The sequence below is a fragment of the Canis lupus genome, chromosome 17, assembly GCF_011100685.1.
Source record: "Canis lupus familiaris isolate Mischka breed German Shepherd chromosome 17, alternate assembly UU_Cfam_GSD_1.0, whole genome shotgun sequence".
Lineage (NCBI taxonomy): Eukaryota > Metazoa > Chordata > Mammalia > Carnivora > Canidae > Canis > Canis lupus.
Window position 1 is genome coordinate 56,978,229 of NC_049238.1, and position 19,847 is coordinate 56,998,075.

General features: G+C 41.5%; 1 long non-coding RNA gene across 7 annotated transcripts in view; it reads right to left on the reverse strand.

Moving 5' to 3' along the window:
- The window catches only part of LOC111090690, a 119,283-nt gene that overhangs the window by 16,493 nt on the left and 82,943 nt on the right, over nucleotides 1–19,847 (reverse strand). Inside the window, exon 6 of one of the 7 annotated variants that reach the window (XR_005372674.1) lies at nucleotides 4,115–6,215. The exons of 4 other annotated variants lie outside the window; for them this stretch is intronic. This is a non-coding gene — a long non-coding RNA (uncharacterized LOC111090690). Of the gene's footprint in view, nucleotides 1–4,114; nucleotides 6,216–15,583; nucleotides 16,053–19,847 lie in introns of those variants that run through there. 2 more of the 7 variants (XR_005372672.1, XR_005372669.1) reach the window with 2 other exon arrangements.

The window sequence follows — 19,847 nt, forward strand, 5'->3', positions numbered from 1 at the left end:
ATGGCATGCTTGAGGGTTAGGCTGTCCCTCTGTGAAGAGTGAGGGGTGTCTCCTGGGAATCTGAGAGGCATCATCTGAAGCAGCAGGAAGAAAGCTTGACATGGCTTTTTTGAAAACTCATATATAGATCTGATTGTATTCCACACAGAAAAAAAAAATGTTTTCAACTATTTCCTATTGAGTAAAATTGCCCCTTGAGGAAGAAGCAGATGATTATCCTGGTGTTCCCTGTACCACCTAGCCATCTGTCACAGTCCCCACGGGTATGCATGCCCCAGATATAGAAGCATGCTTTCACTCATTTAGCATGGAGTTTGGCTCAAAAAAAAAATGCCTCCTTCACAGCCTGGGACAAAAAGGAATCTCCAGTATCTGGAAGGACTTCAAGCTTTTTATATTGCAAATTGCAATTCTTTGGGGCTGTACTTCTCAGCCAGTCCCCTAGCAGTGCACAGATATTTGGCAGAACTAGCAGCCCCCTGCACGGACAGGCTGGCTTTGCTCGAGGTGCTGAGGTGCAGTGGAAACATGGGGAATGGTGTTTGTTGACAGTGGAGGTGTGCCAGGCTTGGCTGAGGGTGCCTAGGCCCTGTCAGTGGTGCCTTAGCCAGGGAAGCACTTTTAATTGCCAAAGCCTGAAATCTGTCCCTTTAACAGTGATCACAAAATGTGTCTCCCATCTGGCTGTGAATATCCTTCTCCTCTGTGCTTCTTTATCTGAAGTTTAATGATACCACATTTACCAAACAAGAATAGCTTCCAATGAATGAAGGTGGACATTAGACCACTGACATTGAGCAAAGGGGTAACAGAAGTGGGATTGGTCTTTGGCTCTTGCTTCCCTGTCCTGTTTTCTATGTCTTACATCCCCCATAGCAGTTCCCATTCCTACAGGACAGCAGCTCTGGACTACAGGACAGTTGGACTCTCTAACCATAGTAAATCTATGCTGAGAGGTCTGGGGCTTGGTGACTCACTCTGCTCAAAAATATCCCAGAAGAAGTTTCTAGAAGGACAGCAAACATAACACTGACAAATAAATCCCTAATGATGAGCTCTGAAGCACCTACAGAGGAGTTTGGTTTTTTGCTTTGGCCCTTCCCTCCTCCCCCTCAAACCATCACTCTCCTTATGGAAAAGCCAAGTCCTACTGGAACCCCTCCACTGGCTTTAGGACTACCTGAAAACAAAATCTACTCTGGGCAAGGCTCTGGCATTCCAAGTTCTCTGTGTTGCTCAGTTGAACGAGGATTAATATTTGGAAAGACAGAGAGAAGTATTTCCAATCGCAGAGGGGATCCCTGGGGCCAAGTTCTGTTCCTTCAGTATGCAGTAATTGCTTCAATGATGTCTCTTCCCAGAGCTTGTAAAGATACCCATGAGTTTCCACAAGCTGCTTGCCCACTCCTCCCAGCCTAAGGGTTGGATAAGAAGATTCCCAGCCAGAGAGACCTGGGCTGCAGAGCTTCTAGAGGCCATAGTGACTGGTGCACTTGGTCCCTTACTGAGGTGCACGGAGTGCCTTGAGCAAGGGTCTAGCCTTATCTGAGGCACTGTTGGGGAGAAGGCTCTTATGTTTCTGGCCACTTACTACTGGCCATCCAGCTTTTGAGGCCACTTTGTTTTCTGACTTCTTCCCACCATTCTCTTTAATTCAGCTCTTGTTGCCTCCACACACACACATGCCTCCACCACACCATCCTTCCTCCCATCCCAGTTGTGTCTCCAACTTCCTGCTATATTTCCCAGATGCTCCTTTTAGGCCAGCTCCCCAGGGAATGCTTCCCCACTTTTGTGGGGCATCCTATACAGCCCAGCCCAGGAGTCCAACCTCCCTCCCTAGGTTAGCAGTAAAAAGCCAGGCTCAGACACTGGGTCCCACATGTTCAAAGTCCCTAGAGACGATTGGGGAAAAGAAATTCTAGTAGCTGCAAATGAATTCAAATTAAGGGGAAAGCACCAGCTGTGATTTAAGATCAGTTAAATAAGAATTCTGGGGAGGAGAATGGAAGGAGGGTGATATGGAGAATATTTACCTAATTCTATTTTTGTCATCTTTAACTTTAACTAAATGAGAGTGATCTGCAACCCCATCATTCTGGTTGGCTAGTGTTGTCAGCCAAGATTAAGGCAGTTAATTTCCAAGTAAGCTTGGCTCTAAAAGCAGAGAGCCTCTCAGCACATCGGGGCCAGCCATGTTATGGGGTCAATGCTCCCTGTAACAGCCCTTGGCTGGAAATACACAAGGCCTGCATTCTGTCTGCCTTCCATTGCCCTGGACTCCACCCTGTTTGGGTGGGTCTCACTTGCTTGGCATATATGTGAAGGCATCTGTCTGTTTCCTCCATTCTGGTTTGGGCTGAAACTGATTTGTTCCAAAATCTGTTATGTATTTAGGATGTGTCATGCCCTGAATACTGGGTTTCAGTGCTATTTGAGTAACTTGTACAATTAATTACACTTTATATATGGGCTATTAGGGCTTGAGCTGGCATGACGCATATATATTGGGCAAGAATAGTATGCAGATGGCATGTAACAACCAAACCAATAGCTAACATTTGTGTAGTGTGCTGTAGCTTGGAAAGCACTTTTACATGCATTATCACTTTTGGTTCTCACAATAACCTCTTTGAGGTAGGTAGTAGCATTTGCAAAGTATTTTACAAATGATAAATATGGGACTCAGAGAAGTTCAAAGTGGCATAGTCAGAATTTGGGATTCCAAATTCCACTTAAGAACTCAGTGGAGATGAGAAAGATAAGACTTTGGCTCCTGGAATGCTTTAGTTATTTTGTTTGAAATTCTCTGTCATTAGCCTGCACTGACTTTTTATTTAACATTGTTACTGAGGTATAATTGGCATGTAATAAACTGCACATATTTAAAGTGTACAATTTGATAAGTTTTGACATATGTATATATACATGAACTCGGCACCATAATTAAGATAACGAACATATTCGCTGCCCTCTCAAAATTTCCTTGGACTTCTTTGTAATCCCTCCTCTTTTTTAAATTTTTTTAATTATTTTTTTGTATTTTGTATTTTTTAAAGATTTTATTTATTTATTCACGAGAGACACACACAGAGAGAGAGGAAGAGACACAGGCAGAGGGAGAAGTAGGCTCCATGCAGGGAGCCTGACGTGGGACTCGATCGCGGGTCCCAGGATCATGCCCTAGGCTGAAGGCAGTGCTAAACTGCTGAGCCACCAGGCTGCCCCTTCTCTCTTTTTTTAAATATATTTTTTTATTGTAGTTTGATTTGCCAACATATAGTATGACACCCAATGCTCCTCCCGTCGAGTGCCACCCTCAGTGCCCATCACCCAGTCACTCCATCCCCCGCCCAACTCCCCTTCCACTAACCTTTGTTCGTTTCCCAGAGTTAGGAGTCTCTCATGGTTTCTCCCCCTCTCTAATTTTTCCCACTCATTTTCTCTCCTTTCCCCTATAATCCCTTTCACTATTTTTTATATTCCCCGTATGAGTGAAACCATATGATGATTATCCTTCTCCGACTGACTTACTTCACTCAGCATAATACCCTCCAGTTCCATCCACGTCGAAGCAAATGATGGGTATTCGTCGTTTCTAATGGCTGAGGAATATTCCATTGTATACATAAACCACATCTTCTTTATCCATTCATCTTTTGATGGACACCGAGGCTCCTTCCACAGTTTGGCTATTGTGAAGATTGCTGCTATGAACATTGGTAATCCCTCCTTCTCACTGTTCCTTGCATCCCCAGGCAAACATCAATCTGATTTCTGTCATAGTATATTGGTTTGCATTTCTTAGAATTTTAGCACCTGGAATCATATAGGATGTACTCTCTTTTTTTAAAATTTGGCTTCATTCATTCAGCATAAGATTCATTTATGTTGTAGCATATATTGACAGTTCATTCCTTTTTTTTTTTTTTTTTTTTTTTTTGCTAAATAGCATTCCATTTTTTTTCTTCCATTTTTTTTTCTAAAGATTTTATTTATTTATTCATGAGAGACACAGGCAGAGGGAGAAGCAGGCTCCATGCAGGGAGCCCGACACGGGACTCCATCCTGGGACTCCAGGATTACACTCTGAGCCAAAGGCAGAGGTCCAACTGCTGAGCCACCCAGGTGTCCCAAATAGCATTCCATTCTATGGATATACCACAGTTCATTTACCAATTCACCTGTTGATGAATATTTGGGTTGTTTTTGGTTTGGGACTATTACAAATGAAGCGACTATGAACATAGACGTACAACCCTTATATAGACGAATGTCTTCATATCTTCTGGGTCAGTATGTAGGAGTGGAATGTTTGTGTCACATGGTAGGCATATGCTTCGCATTTTATAAAACTCCCAAGTTGTCCTCCTTACAGGTTGGACCATATTACATCCCACCAGAAATAGGAGAGTTCCAGTTCTTCACCATCCTTGCCAACACTACATATGATCAGTCTTTTATTTCAGCCAATCTAATAGGTATGTAGTAATATCTCATTGTGGTTTTAATTTAACTTAATTGTTAGTCCTTAGGGACAAACAATGTTAAGTGTCTTTTCATGTGCTTACCTGCTATCTCAATATCTTCTTTGAAAATATATGTTAACATCTTTGGCCCATTTTTAAATTGTGTTCTTTGTTTTCTTATTGTTGAATTTTGAGACTTCTTTGTAAATACTGGATACAAGTCATTTATTAGATGTGTGCTTTGCAAATATTTACTCATGGTCTGTGGCTTATTCTTTCTTTCTCTTAACTGCATCTTTTAAAATTTTGATCAAGTCCAATTTACCAATGTGTTCTTTTATGGATAGTTCTTTTGGTATTTTTATTTCAGAAATGTTTACCTAACCCAAGGTAATAAAGTTTTTCTCCTATGATTTCTTCCAGAAATTTTATGGTAAAAAGATTTACATTTAGGCTTGTGATCCACTTTGACTTTATTTTTGTTTCTGGTGACAGGGAGGGATCAAAGTCGACTTTTTGCATATGGATAGCCAATTCACCTACTGCATAAAAGACTATTTTTCACCACTGTGTACTATGCACTTTGGTTGAAATCAGTTGTCCATTTGTGTGTACTTCTGTTTCCAGACTCTATTCTATTCCATTAATTCATTTGTTTGTCTTTATGTCAATATCACATTGTCTTGATCATGAATGATGGCTAGTTTTATGTGCCAGTTTGGCTAGGCTTTGGTAGTACTCAGTTATATACTCAAACCCTAATCTAGGTGTTGCTGCAAAGGTATTTGTTTTAAATTATTTTGGGGGGAAAGTATTTTGTAGATGTGGTTAATAGCTACCATAAGTGGGCTTTAAGTGAAGGAGATCACCCACAATAATGTGGATGGGTCTCATCCAATCACTTGAAAGCTCTAAAGATCCCAAACTCACATTTTCTGGAGTAGAAATTCTGCCTCAAGACTCAACATTAACTCTTGCCTGAGTTGCCAGCCTTCCCTACCATTTCATACTTGCTAGCCCTTATAATCCTGTGAGGCAATTCCTTAAAAAATTATATGTATTAATTATAAATTACAAAAATAATAAATTCACAAATATAAAAATTACAAATTACATGTATACATGTAAAATTAATCAGTCCTCTTCCATATAATTCTGTATAGGTACAGGTATGTCTCTTTGAACCTCATTAATATACAGCAATATGTTTCTCAAGAGAACCCTGACTGACACCATTACTGTAATTTTATAGTAAATCTTTAAATCAAATACTTTTTTTTTATGATAGTCACAGAGAGAGAGAGAGAGAGAGAGAGAGAGAGAGAGAGAGAGAGGCAGAGACACAGGTAGAAGGAGAAGCAGGCTCCATGCACCAGGAGCCCGACGTGGGACTCGATCCGGGGTCTCCAGGATCGCGCCCTGGGCCAAAGGCAGGCGCCAAACCGCTGCGCCACCCAGGGATCCCTAAATCAAATACTTTTAATCCTCCAACTGTGATCTTCCTTTTCAAAGTCTTGAAGTCTCTTCATATAGTAAAGCAAAGAAAGGAAAGATGACATTCCACTGAATGTTCAGGAGGGATGTCCAAAAAGAGATGGTCTGAGCTGGACCATGGGGTTTGGAAGGCTTCTCCAAGTAAATATAGCAGGAAGGGTATTATTCCATTTCAATAGAAGGAGACTGCCTGAGCGAGTCCTCAGAATAACTTTTCCAATACACTCTGGAAATTAGAGTCATCCGGTATGGCTAGAAAGTAAAGGATATAAAAGAAAGAACAATATGTTTGAAAAACCTATCTTGGGTAAGTAAGTACACTTTTACTTCCAAATAAAGAAGACAATTGAAACTGGCTTCAGTTCAAGAAAAAAATTGTTAATACAAATAACTAAACAATTCAGTGGGTTATAGTTTCAGGCATAGCTGGTTCTGGAGAGCTCATATATTCTCTCTCTCTCTCTCTCTCTCTCTCTCTCTCTCTTTCTCTCTCACCCAGCACTCCCTCTCCCTCCCACCTCAACCCCACCTCCAGCTTCACTGTCAACTCTGCTTCTTTCTGTGCAGTTTCAATCACTACCTGAATAACTTGTAGGTGTATAACCTACAGTCCTTGCAGGAAGAAAGCTTCTAATTTTTTCACTAGTTTCAGTAACAAGAATTATTCCAGGAATGAATTTCATTAGATTAAGTCAAGTTACAAGTCTATGTCAGAACCAAGAATTTATGTTCTAGGATCACTGACTTGCCAGACCTGGGTCATGTGACCACCACAGAGTGGGCAGGTGGAATGTAAGGTAGAGGTCAATGGATTACCACATCCTTCTCAACTTCCTCTCTCGGTTACATTGAGGTTTTTACAACCTGAGCATTCGTTTTTTCATTTCATCCTGGAGACCTATCGACTGCTGCTTTCCATGCTGTTTCTTCTTCTAAGAAAAATGCCTAAACTGCTTCTTTCCTCTGAAGAGTCAGTATCGTATATACCGGTTTCACCACATATATTGTCCCCGGTTGTCAGTCAGTTCTCTCTGGAGCTCTGGTTTATGGCTGCCACCACTGGAGCTTGCAACAGCTTTCAATTTGGCTCCTTTGTGAACCTCATTAATATGCAGTTATCACCTCTCTCCAGATCATTAACAGACATTAACCAAAACCAAACATGGTAACGAAGTCTGAAGATTCTGTGGTAGTAACTCTTCTACAGGAACCTGAGGAACTTGACAGAAGAGGAATTTGGGTTGGAAACTGGAAAAGGCCTCCTTTCTCAACACAGAATTTTTATCAACCCCAAAAGGAGATCTTCAGAGAAAAATGAAACAACCATAGTGTAAGAATAAGAAGAGAGAAAAATACACCCCAGCATCTGTTTCTGAAAATTTAGGATAGAAATCACAACTATGAAGAGCTGCAAGTTTCAGTGGGCTGGGGTTGCAATCTATTTGTTTAAAGGAGAACTCAGCAAGGCTCAGTGGAGGAAGTTGAGGAAAGAATTCAGTTGTTGGCTGTTTTCCTTCAAGTTCTGAAACATTCCCCCTACAGTCTTTTGTCTGGGTTGGTGGTTCCAGTTTAGCCTGAGCGCCGCTCGAGTATGATATCCTTACCATTGCTGAATTATTTCTCCTTCTTCTTCTTCTTCTTCTTCTTCTTCTTCTTCTTCTTCTTCTTCTTCTTCTTCTTCTCCTCCTCCTCCTCCTCCTCCTTTTCTTTTCTTTTTTTTTTAAAGATTTTATTTATTCATGAGGGACACAGAGAGAGAGAGAGAGAGAGAGAAAAAAAGAGAGAGAGAGAGAGACAGGCAGAGGGAGAAGCAGGCCCCATGCAGGGAGCCTGACGCGGGACTCAATCCCAGATCTCTGGGATCACACCCTGGGCTGCAGTCGGCGCTAAACCGCTGCACCACTGGGACTGCTCCCTCTTCTTCCTTTTTTAAGATTTTATTTATTTATTTGGCAGAGAGAGAGAGAGAGAGAGAGCACAAGCAGGAGGAGCAGCAGGCAGAGGGAGAAGCAGATTCCTTGCTCAGCAGGGAGCCTGATGTGGGGCTCCATCCCAAGGACTCTGGGATCATGACCTGAGCCAAAGCCAGGAGCTTAAACAATGGAGCCACCCAGGCACCCCAATATCAGCTTCTTCTGTCAGCCCACAGATGGATTTATTTTAATGAGTTGGGCTTTTCCTGTTCTATTCATTATCTCAATCTTGACTGATCCTCATAACGTTCAAATCTATTGATTCATGTTCCTTATCTACCTCTCATCTGAACTACTACAGCAGCTTCTTAGCTGGTATCCTGGCCTCCATCCTGTGACCCACTTCCCATTAAGCCTCTAATCCCTACTCTTTACTAACGTCAGAGGGAATTTCTCTAAAACCCAAATAGATCATATCACCTTGCTGTTTTCAGAAACCAGTAAACCTAAGTGCCTAGAGAAACCATGTAGTAGGACAGACACTATCATTAGTGGCCTGCTTTGTATATAAGGAGGTAAGAAAGTTAAAACAAAAACAAAAACCCCAAAATCAAACCATTGAATGGGTAAAGGCTATAACTCTTTGAACATAGTCTGGCCACATTCTTAGTCCTGGACAATGAGTTCTGCCCCAACAAGTGGTAAAGTGTTGTGGGTTTCTTCCAGGCTGCAGCATTTAGTTGCCAGTGTGAGATTGTCTTGTGTTGGGAGTATAGTGACAGATCTCCATCTGCCTGGGTTCCTGGGGGATTACAGTGAGCAGAACTTTCCTGCCAATTTGTTGAACATACAAGTGTGAGTGTCCAACTGACCTCTGTTTTTCCAAACTGCTTACGTTCTAGGGTTGCCTCTTGCCAAAGCACAGCCTAGACCCTTCTGATTGATACAGATATTGAAGCTGGAGGAAGGGTACTATTGTTAACAACAGCAAGAAGAACAGGCAACCAAAAAACCCAATGTGACAAAAAAAATATATAACATTCGTTTCAGGCCAGGGGCTAGGTGGTGAGAAAACTAATATTGGGGGCTGGAAAGTTGACAGTTCATTTTATTTAATGGGAAAACATCTGATAAAGTTGTCACCTTCAGTTAGGCACCAAATTAATGTACAAATCTATGAGAACAGGTTGAAAGACAGAGTGCGGTGGTGAATGCCAGTTTCAGTTACCTATATTTGGCAAGGTATTATAAGAAAGAGATGCACTCAGAAAAGAATTGGCTTCTTTGCAAACAAGGATGAAAAAGAACCGAGAGGATTTGAAAATTTAGGGACTAGTGGGATTGCAAGTCAGCTGCTTCTCAGTTCTTAACTAAAAATGTAACAATGAGAAATCCTGTGAGCAGCAAAGGCTAATGAAATCTCAGCCTCTCAGGGAGGATCACATTGAGTGTATAGTCATCACACACAGTTGTTAAAACCTCTCAGAGGAGTAAAGTGTCTTACAGTGAAGATCCAGTGAAGGGAAGATGCCCAGTGAATTCTTTTAGTTGGATAAAGGTGCTCAAAGAAAGAAAATAAAGATGTGGCATGTACTTGAACTAAGTCCAGAGATAGAAATGATGGTGAGAAAGTAAATATAGGAGGATGTGGCTAGTGGCACAAAAAGTTGACCAAAATCCAATACACGGGGAGTCTCAGCTTAGTGAGTTTTGAGACCAAGGAATCACACTAAGAGAGGATGATTCTTTAGACCTAGGCCTCTAATCATCTATAGTAGGAAGTGGACTAGGAAAAATTATTGGTCCCCCAAAGACATCATATCCTCTAATACGTATTTTGGATATAGTCAAAAAAGATAAAAGAAAAGGAAAAACTTCTTAGGGCAGACACAACAGTGATGAGAAAAATGGATGAAGGAGCATTTTCAACATGAACAATCAGAGATTAGTCAAAATACTTTTCTACTCCAAGGAAAGGGGCCTCAAAAACTTAACCTGGCAGGATTCAGGACTTCTGCCCACCAGTATCCTCTACATGTCTCTGTTCTTCCTCTTTCTGAATAGGAGTGTTTATTGTGGTTATCCTGTCCCTCCATCTTCTATCACTGTGAATTGGGGAGTGGATGTGGGGGGAGATCATTTATCTTTTTAGCTCATAACTTTTGAGATCACAAGATGCCGCTTCCAGGTCTGAGGTAGAAATTACAATATAAGATATTATGATGAAGGAACATATCTGAGCTCTGTTCAGAGACCATAGATTTTGAGTTTAATGTCCCACTTGATGAAGTATCTAGGTTGTCTCATTAGAAAGGGGATGGGTATGTTCTTCATGTATTAAGAAATCAGCACTAAATATTTAGAGATTTAAGGCAGACCATGCAGGTATTTCTACTATTGACGTAGTTAGTTCCCCTCTCTTTTGGGACACATGGAGGACTGCACTTCCCCACACTGTTAAGGTTAGTCATGTCTATATGATTAGCTCTGGACCATGGGTTGAGAGCAAATGTGAGGTGGACCAGCGGATTTAATTGAGAAGACCGTCTGGCTCTGCTTGTTACTAACTAAGATGACTATGGATTACTTTGAAACACCTTACTCTGCGCATATGAAGGAGACTCCACCAACATGCATTCCTGAGTGGCTAGATTAAGCAGATGTTTTCTGCTAACCTGATTTGGACATGCAACATGAGTGAGAAATATGCTTGTTTTAAGCCATTGAAATATGGAACTGCTTGTTCTGCAGCATAACCTTTCCTATTCTGAAGGACACACTTAACCTTTCCCAAAGGCAAAACTGCCTAAGACTCCAAAACAAAACAAAACAAAAAACAAACAAACAAAAAAAACACAACCTTTCCTAAAGGCAGAAAGAAGAGATAGAACCAGGATTCAAATTGATTTCTGGAACAGAGGTCAACACCTGGCCACCACCTCACTGTCAGCTTCAGGGGGATTAATAAAGCCAATCCTTGGGCACCTGGGTGGCTTGGTGGTTGAGCATCTGCCTTTGGCTCAGCCCATGATCCCGAGGTCTTGGGATCAAGTCCCACATCAGGCTCCCCACAGGGAGCCTGCTTCTCCCTCTGCCTATATCTCTGCCTCTCTCTGTCTCTCATGAATAAATAAAACTTAAAAAAAAATAAAACCAATCATTGAACTAGAGCTTATGAATAAAATACAGCACTATATAGCTTCAAAAAATGAAAACATGAAGATATTGGTATAACATAATTGAGATAGAGGAGGGACGAGAGGGAACTTATTTTCCCCATGTAAAGAAGATGAAATTTACAGATACTTAAAAGAGATTCACTGGGAATATATGAGAATCAGCGATAGAAGTAGCATTCATTTATTGTGTCCTGCACAGAAGTTCCTTCTGCTAACTCTGAGTGACAGGTGGCTATGTGTATGGAGTGAAGGGTGTGTTGGGGGTGGGCAGGATAAGTGGGAAGAAAGAAATTGATAATACTTTGAATAGGTGAGTGAACCAAACTTAACATCTCTATCTAATGTTTGAAATTGTCAAAAGGACTATAACAGTTGAAATTTGAGCTAAGAATTTTAGCTATCATACAATAGTCAAGAAATATATTTAGATGGTTGAAGAATTTGATACTTTGACGTTTTCCTTAAAAGTATTATATGTTTTGGCTTTTACTTTGTTTCCTTGATGTTATCTATTTTAATAAAATCTGTTTTCCATCAGTGTAACAAGGGAGCTTCATAATTATAAATTATGAAGGAGATTGAGCCTAAAGCTGCAGTCTGTTTCCAGGGTTTCAGAAATCTTGATGAGACATGTTATTACTTTACTGACATCTGGTGGCCATATAGCTTAATTGCAGGTATATTTTTTTGACAAGGCAAATGTGTTCAGGATTTATATTCAAATCATGTAGTGATAGCTACAAATGTTTTTTTTTTTAATTTCCTTATTACTATCTGTTACTTTACTTTCCATAATTTTTTTAGAGGGGGGAGGAGCAGAGGGAGAGAGACAGAGAGAATCCTAAGCAGGCTCCATCCATGTCCAGTGAGGAGCCTGACTTGGGGCTAGATTTCATGACCCTAAGATCACGATCTGAGCCGAAATGAAGAGTCATTCACTTAACCAACTAAGCCGCCCAGGCACCCCTTCTTATCTTTTATGTTACATTTTTCTACCCAATCTTGCTCTTTTTCCCTTTATCTCACAGACAGCATATGATTATAGTCAAATATGCATAACCTATATATTCAAGATACCAAGCACATTTCTGAAGGAAAAAGTTGGAGAAACTACTGAGCTTGCCAGGGATCTGTAGCAAGGATTTCAGAGCTTCCCAAACTCGCGTAGTAAGAAATCCATGAGACAGTCCATTCATTTACCTAACATTTCCATAGGTCCCACTATGTGCCAGGCATTATATCATGTGCAGAGAATTCTGAGACAGCGATTGCAGTATTTGTCCTCAAGGACTTCCTTATCTTATAGGAATACAAAAAAAGCATTACAATATAGTAGGAGAGAGCATCCCTGATGCTCAAACCTTAGTCATTTTTTAAAAAGATTTTATTTATTTATTCATGAGAGACAGAGAGAGAGAGAGAGAGAGAGGCAGAGATACAGGCAGAGGGAGAAGCAGGCTCCATGCAGGAAGCCCGACATGGGACTGGATCCTGGGCCTCCAGGATCATGCCCTGGGCCGAAGGCAGGAGCTAAACCGCTGAGCCACCCAGGGATCCGCAAACCTTAGTCATTTTTTTTTTTTAACCTTAGTCATTTTTAACAACATTTTTATCACTTTCAGCTGAGCATGGAGATCTCAGGAACAGTCCATGCATATGTTACATGGGGACCCTTCCTAGATTTGCCTCTTTCCTCTTATCTTTGGTACATTCAGTACAGAGATTAAAACAAATAATACATTTATTTTTTTTTTCAAATAATGCATTTAAAGTGCTTAGGTCAGTGCCTAAAATTCAGAAAGCACTTGAAATCCTAGTTAATGCCATTCTTCCATATGTGTGTTCATTAGACTATATGCCAGACACCATGCTAAAAGCTGGGGTACTAAAATGAAAAGACAGCCCCCAAATTTAAAAAGTTTATGAGAGTAGTGGAGAAAATAGATAAGCAAATAAATAATTTCAGTGCACTATGGTCATTGTTAGATTAGGAGTAAGAGAAGGAGAAGTATTCAATCTAGGGGAAGTTGTATAGCTAGCCTTTGAACTGAATGGTCAAATATAAACTAGACTTAGCCAGGATATCAAGAAGAAGAGCATTCTATGTATAGGGCATAGCATGAGCGAGAACATGAGGTGCAAGAGCACATGACCTATTCAGGAAGCTACAAATAATTCAGAGTTACTCATGCATAAAGTGCAAGGAGAGAGCAGCTGGGACCAGGTTAGATGGGTAACAAGATCCACGTCAGGAAAGGCCTTGAGGGTATATCAAAGAAATTAGAATTTACATGGTAGAAGAGGAGTGGTTCAGACTGGTGGCCTGAGGACTTCATAACTAAGAGATATTTTGTTTGGTTTGCTCAGAGTTTTAAAAAGTTCACAGTACAAACCACTGATTGCATGTTGTTTTACCAACAGTCCTTGCCATGAGTTTGTGTTGCTTGTAGGTATCTGTATTGCAAGCTCAGTTCAACCTGAGAGATGATAGAAAACCACTGGAGAGTTCTGAGCAGGGACCAGCATGATTATATTTGTGTCTCCCCAGTAGTAACATGGTGCATGGGATAAGAGAACTAAGAATTAGTGAGAGAGACAGAGAGGGAGAAAAGAAGAATTAGTAATAGAGACAATTAAAATAGTCCTGATGTGAGAGCCTGACTGGGGGTAGCAGTAGAGGAGATGCACATAAGATTGATTTAAAAGTTAATAGAAAGAACCTAGTAAGTGATTATTTGTTTGTTTGGTTGGTTGGTTAGTTGGCTTTTTGTTAGGGGCGGTGGGCAGGGAACAAGACGCAGGAGACTAGAATGAGTCCCAGCATTTTAGCTTAGGCAATTGAGTGGGGGGTGCCATTCCTACAGAGACGTCCAACAGGATGTGAGGGCAGATTATGGGCCAAGATCATGTGTTAGGTTTGAACAGGTAGAGTTTGTGGACTGTGATGGATATTCTGGCAAGGATCATGGTTGGGATGGATCACAGACTAGTAGCAAATTATGGAATTGAAATTAAAATTGGAAAGGTTCGTAGGCACCAAGACTACATATCTTAAAACTCAGAGGAGGGTCCCCTCAGGCTTGGAGTCAGGGCAAGAATCCACTAGCTCCCCCATAGCTGATTCAAAGAGTTATAAAATGAGTGCTGGTGATAATAACCATAATGGTAATACAGCATTTGTCTTTAGTAGAATTACATATGTGAGAGCCTGGATTGTTTCATTTATTCCTCATAATAACTTTATGTAATAGGTGTACTTATTGTCTCCATTTCACAGATGTGAAAACTGAGGTTTAGAAAAGTTAAATAGCTTGCCCAGGTCACATAGTGTTAAGGGGCAGAGCTAGAATTTGAGTGTCTTTAGGGTTCCATGAGGGTCACCCACTCCAGCTTAAGGCAGCAGAATATGAGGGATACCAGGGAGGTTGACTTCTTTGGATAAAATACCCAGCTCTGTCCCCAACTCTGCACACGTGCCTGAAATTTTAACTTTAGGAATGTATTTCTTAAGGTCTAGACAGGTTAGGGGGGGAAGTTTCTCAAATTCCACTATAGGGATCTAAAAACCTCTGGGAGTTAAAGACCTGGTCCCAATTTACAGAGCGCTTCAGCCTGATTGCTCTTCAGAATCCCTCTGGGGAAGGAGGTGTTCTTACAAATTACCAATGTGGTAACTTGTCTGCAGAATCACCTCCAACACACATACACACTATGTTTTTGTGGGTTTTTTTTTAAGATTTATTCTAGAGGGAGAGGAAATGAGAGAGCACGCATGCATGTGAGAGTTGGGGAGGAGCAGAGGAAGGAGAGAGAGACTCTCAAGTAGACTTCCTGCTGAGAGTGGGGGCCCAATGCAGGGCTTAATATTGCAACCGTGAGATTGTGACCTGAACCAAAACCAAGAGTCGGACAGTTAACTGACCAAGCCACCCAGGCCCCTCACACTATGCTTTTTCTTTTTTTTTTTAACAATGACTCAAATTTGCGTCCAGTTTTGAGACAAGATGCCAATTCTCAGTGAAATACAAATCAGAAACTCTGAGGATGGGCTCAACCATCTCTGTTTTCTCGAACCGTCCAGGTGATTCTCATCAGTACTTTTGTGGAGTTAAGGAACAGCCTAGAAGAGCAAAACAGGTCCTGGGAGAGGACCCAGTACCAGGCAGTGGAGTGGGGAGGGAAGATGTGAAAAGGGGAGTCCAGCCAGAAGACAACTTCTCTTTTATACCATTTGAAAATCTGATAATCTTTCCTCACACACGGGCTTGTCAATTATGTCTGTGCACTCCAGGGGACCCTGGGAGGAGTTGACTCTTCTCTCAGGGTGGGAAGAGGAGGTGCAGAGAAAGACCCCAACATTTTCCTCCCTGAACTGCTGCTAAGAAAGATGAAGTTCACAGCATGACCAGAAGGCGGCTCCACAGTCACTTCTGTCTTCAGTTCTCTGGGAATCTGGGATCTAAGGATCCTGAGACGCATGGTGCAGCAGAAAATGTAGAATGGGATTTGGGAGATCTGTGAGCTGGGATGCTGTGTTAACCAGAATTTATTTGTTCATAGTTTTTGAGGGAGAGGAAACAGAAATACCACTTGCTGGGAAAGTTATGTGAAGGCGAGGATGCCTCCTTCTCATCCCAGGAGAGCTAAATGGAACCATATTGGGCCCTCCCCATGCCACTCAGGGGAGATGCTTTTCAAGGGAGTGAAATGTTTTATTGAAGAAACTCCAAGGAGGGAGGAAAGAAGCCCAAGAGAAGGGCAGCCTGACAGGTCAGCAGATGGAAACAGCCTCTTTCATGCATGTGGCTAAAAGCTGGAAGTCAGTCCCTCTGAAGGCATAGCGGCAGTCCACAGGTCCATGACGCCTTTCATCTGCCTCCTAGCGGCTTTGGACTGATGGGGGCTGAGAAATTCACAGCAATCCTGGGAGAAGCAGACATGGAGCTCACTTTCAGAGTCCACTTCGCTGGTAGCAAATGAAATGGAGCCCCTACAATCTGAACACCGAGGCCTTCTATCAGATTTTGCCACTTCCATAAAATGAGGAGAAAAGAGATCCCTTTTGCTACATGGTTATGAAGATTAAGAAAAATTACGTATTAGAATCACCTACCAGGTAACAGGTACTCAACAAATGTCTCTTCCATGTTCCTTTTCCCCAGAACCACTCAACAGCTGTATGGTTAAAATATCATCGACTATTCATTTCATTTCTTAGCTCAGTTTTCTCGAGCAAAAAAAGAAAAAATGACACTCTCTTCTCCTGGAGCAGTAGGAAACCACAAAAGTGAGTTCCCAATGCAATCCAAGGAATATTATTAGTTAGCAATAACCGCACTTTGGATGAACTTCTCAAGTTCTGACATTGCCACAACACAAGGATATTAGTAAATAAGAGGTCAACATCTTTTTTCGTTTGACACTTTACACAGCTTGCAGTTACCCTGGTCTGTACTTTCACAAGTCTTGGTCTGTACTTTAACAGGGCTTATCTTACCCAACTAAATAATCAGCAGTTGAAAGTTTATTAAGCATTTTAAATAATGTTGTGAGCTAAAGAGGGGCTCCCTAACTGAATCGCCACCATTACTTTCAGAACATGACTTTCAGGCCTGTGGCCTCAGTTACTGGGTTTTCTACAACAAATCTGGAGAAATACTCACTTCACAGAAACACATCTACTGAAATGTTCTCCAGATCCCTCTTGATTGCCAAATATAGTAAAAATGTCAGTCTTTATCCACATTTGCCTCCCTGGACCTCCTCACAGACTTATCCATATACTTCCTTGACTTGAATAATGTTATTGGCTCCTAGTTCTTACCTTTTTCAATGTCACTTCTCAGTCTCTTCCTCGGACTCCCCTCCTCCATCACCTGTCACTTCTAGAAGGTTCTATCATTCACCATTCTCCGTTCACTCTATGGTCTCTACCTTAATCGATTCCATCCTTTCTCTCCTAGATGTACTCCCTTCCTAAATTCTGATGCCTTATGCAGCAGAGCCACTAATGCTTACCATGAATAACATTAGCTCCTCTGTATTTCCCAGCCCGTGGTGTTGGGTAGGCCTATAAAGCCAAGTCTGGCAATGAAATGCAAGCAGATGGGATGTATGTCATTTCCAGCTAAGGGGATAAAAGACCCACATATGATTCTTTAGTCTCTCTCTTCTCTTGCTCATGTGACTGAGGAGGACTTCCATTCTTAGATGCTGAAGTTACGGGATGCTTCAACATGTCAACCTGGGTCCATGTGGATGAAGATGTGGAACCTCAGAGCCACTGAACAGCACATATTTGATGTGTGAGAAATAAACTTTTTTGTCTTAGGATTTGGGGGTTATTTGTTACAGCAATATAACCTGTCCTATCCTGACTTCCAAGTCTAGCACCTAGCCTAATGTTGACCTACAGTAGTCAATAAATTTAAGAAATCAAATGGCTATCTGTAGCCCTACTTCCCAAAGTTTTGCATTTATTTTTTTCCAATATGCTGCCAGACAAACCCAGCTCTCAGTATCTCTCCTCTTCAGCCCTCCAAACCTTTGTTAGTGGCTCCATGTCTCTCTAGCCATTAAGTCAAGACACAGGTGTCAACAGAGATCTCCGTCAGTGCTGGCCACTCCACCTCAATCCAGTCACCAAATGCTTTGAAAAACACCTCCTAAGTATCATTTCAGTCTTTTTGTAGCTCTATTATTACTTTCCTAGTTATTGTACTCATACTCTCTTACTTGGAGTAGTGACCTGACCGTCTCCCCATCAACTGCTCTGCCCTCTGCCCAGCAAGAATATCTAAATCATAGGCCTAACTCTGCTTGAAACCATGTATGGCTCTCCTTCACCTGAAAAATAAAGTCTGAGCTTCTTGGTTTGTCAGAAGTTTCCTGGCACAAATGACCTAGACCCACCTAATCTCTAGCCTTCCATCTTACTTCTCCCACATTGCCTTGTATTTGTAATCCTACCTACTTACCTGGAGCTCCACCCATGCTATGTGGTTTCATGCTTCCTTTCCCAAATCTGTGTCTGGCTGGATCCTCTGAAGTCTTAAAGATTCACCAAGACATCACCTCTGCCAGAAGACTTTCCCAGGCTTCACTGTCACCCTTCCTCTGTGCTTCTATAGCACCTGGTTTACATTTTCCTCACAGTGATAGTGGCTCCGTTGTAGTCCATAGAGGTGAAGATGGACATACTGTGCCTATGGCAAGGATAGGCCCAAAGATCTTCCTCTGACTCCCTGAGCACATGTTTCATTTGGAAATTATTTGGTTCTGGATCTCTGTCTAATTGCCTTCCCCAGGTGTCAGAATAATTTACTGAAGGAGTACTCAGTATCCAGACTTCTTTCTTTCTTTTTCTCCCTCCCTTCTTCTATCACTTCCTGTTCCTTCTGGCTGTGGGGTCAGAATTACTGAGTTTAAATCTGAGGTCCACCACTTCCTAGTTATGTGACCCTAGAAGAGCTTCTTATCTTCTTTGAGCATTATTAACCTCATTCATAAAAGAAGGATAGTCATATTTCCCCCAGAGATATTCATCTCACTGGATTGATTTAATAATTAAAATATGTATGTATAAAAACTTAGAATGATGCCTGATATGAGGTAAGCACTTGAATAAGTATTTGCTGATATTATTACTTTGTTTGACCTGTCCAGTGAATAAGTAAGTAATAATCAACGTTTAGTAGCAATTCTTAACCCTGGAATCTAAGTTTAGCTTTAACTTAGAGACTTAGTTTTAGCTTAAGAGTGGTATTTTGGATTTGGGCCCAACTGCTTCCCCCCCCCCTCCATTCACTTGCCCAAATCCCTCTGTCTAGGGCCCTGCAACCAACATTCCATACCAGAGTTTCAGTCATTTGACTTAAGACTTGTTTCCCCTTAAAGCACAAATACCACATAAAGTCTTATCAATCATTTATAATGCCCGCATTGAAGTAGTCCCAGACAACCCCAGCTGGAAATAATAATAACTCATATTTGTATGGCACTTTACAATTTACAAAGCACTCTCACGTACTCTTGTTCTTTTGATCCTCAGAACAGTGCTGACTGTTAGGAGGAGGAGGCTGGACTGGGTTTGTCACCATTTCAAAGAGGAGAATACTGAGACCCACTGCGTTTAGGAGCCCAGATTCCCACAGCTGGTGCAACACAGAGCCAGGGCTCATCTTCAGGTTTTGTGGTTTTTGGGTCCAAGTCCCTCTCACTGTACTCTGGTGACGTCACCTCTGAAACTCCCTTGCAGCAGACCAGGTCCTAGATGCCTTAAGTGCCTAATACAGGGTTATGGAGGCTGGTAACTATGTTATGGAGATCTGGCTATGCCAAGGTGAAATGAAACTTTAGAGATGATTTGTGCAGGAACCCAGGATTGCAACCAAATTCACTGAGTACACACCCTGTCACTCACTGAGTAACTGAGAAAGGCATTCAACTTCTATGCTAACTTCATCACTTATAAAACAGGGATAACAGTAGTCATCCATAGATGTTCTGAGGGATCCAATGAAAGTACTCATTTACAGCACTTAGTTAATGAATGTTTGTCATCATAGCTAACACATTCAAGTCACACATTGCCCTTTATTTATTTTTTAAATATTTTATTTATTTATTCATGAGAGACACACAGAGAGAAGCAGAGACACAGACAGAGGGAGAAGCAGGCTCCTGCGGGGAGCCCGCTGTGGGATTCGATCCTGGGACCCTGGGATCATGACCTGAGCCAAAGGCAGATACCTAACCACTTAGCCACCCAGATGTCCCTCATTTCCCTTTAA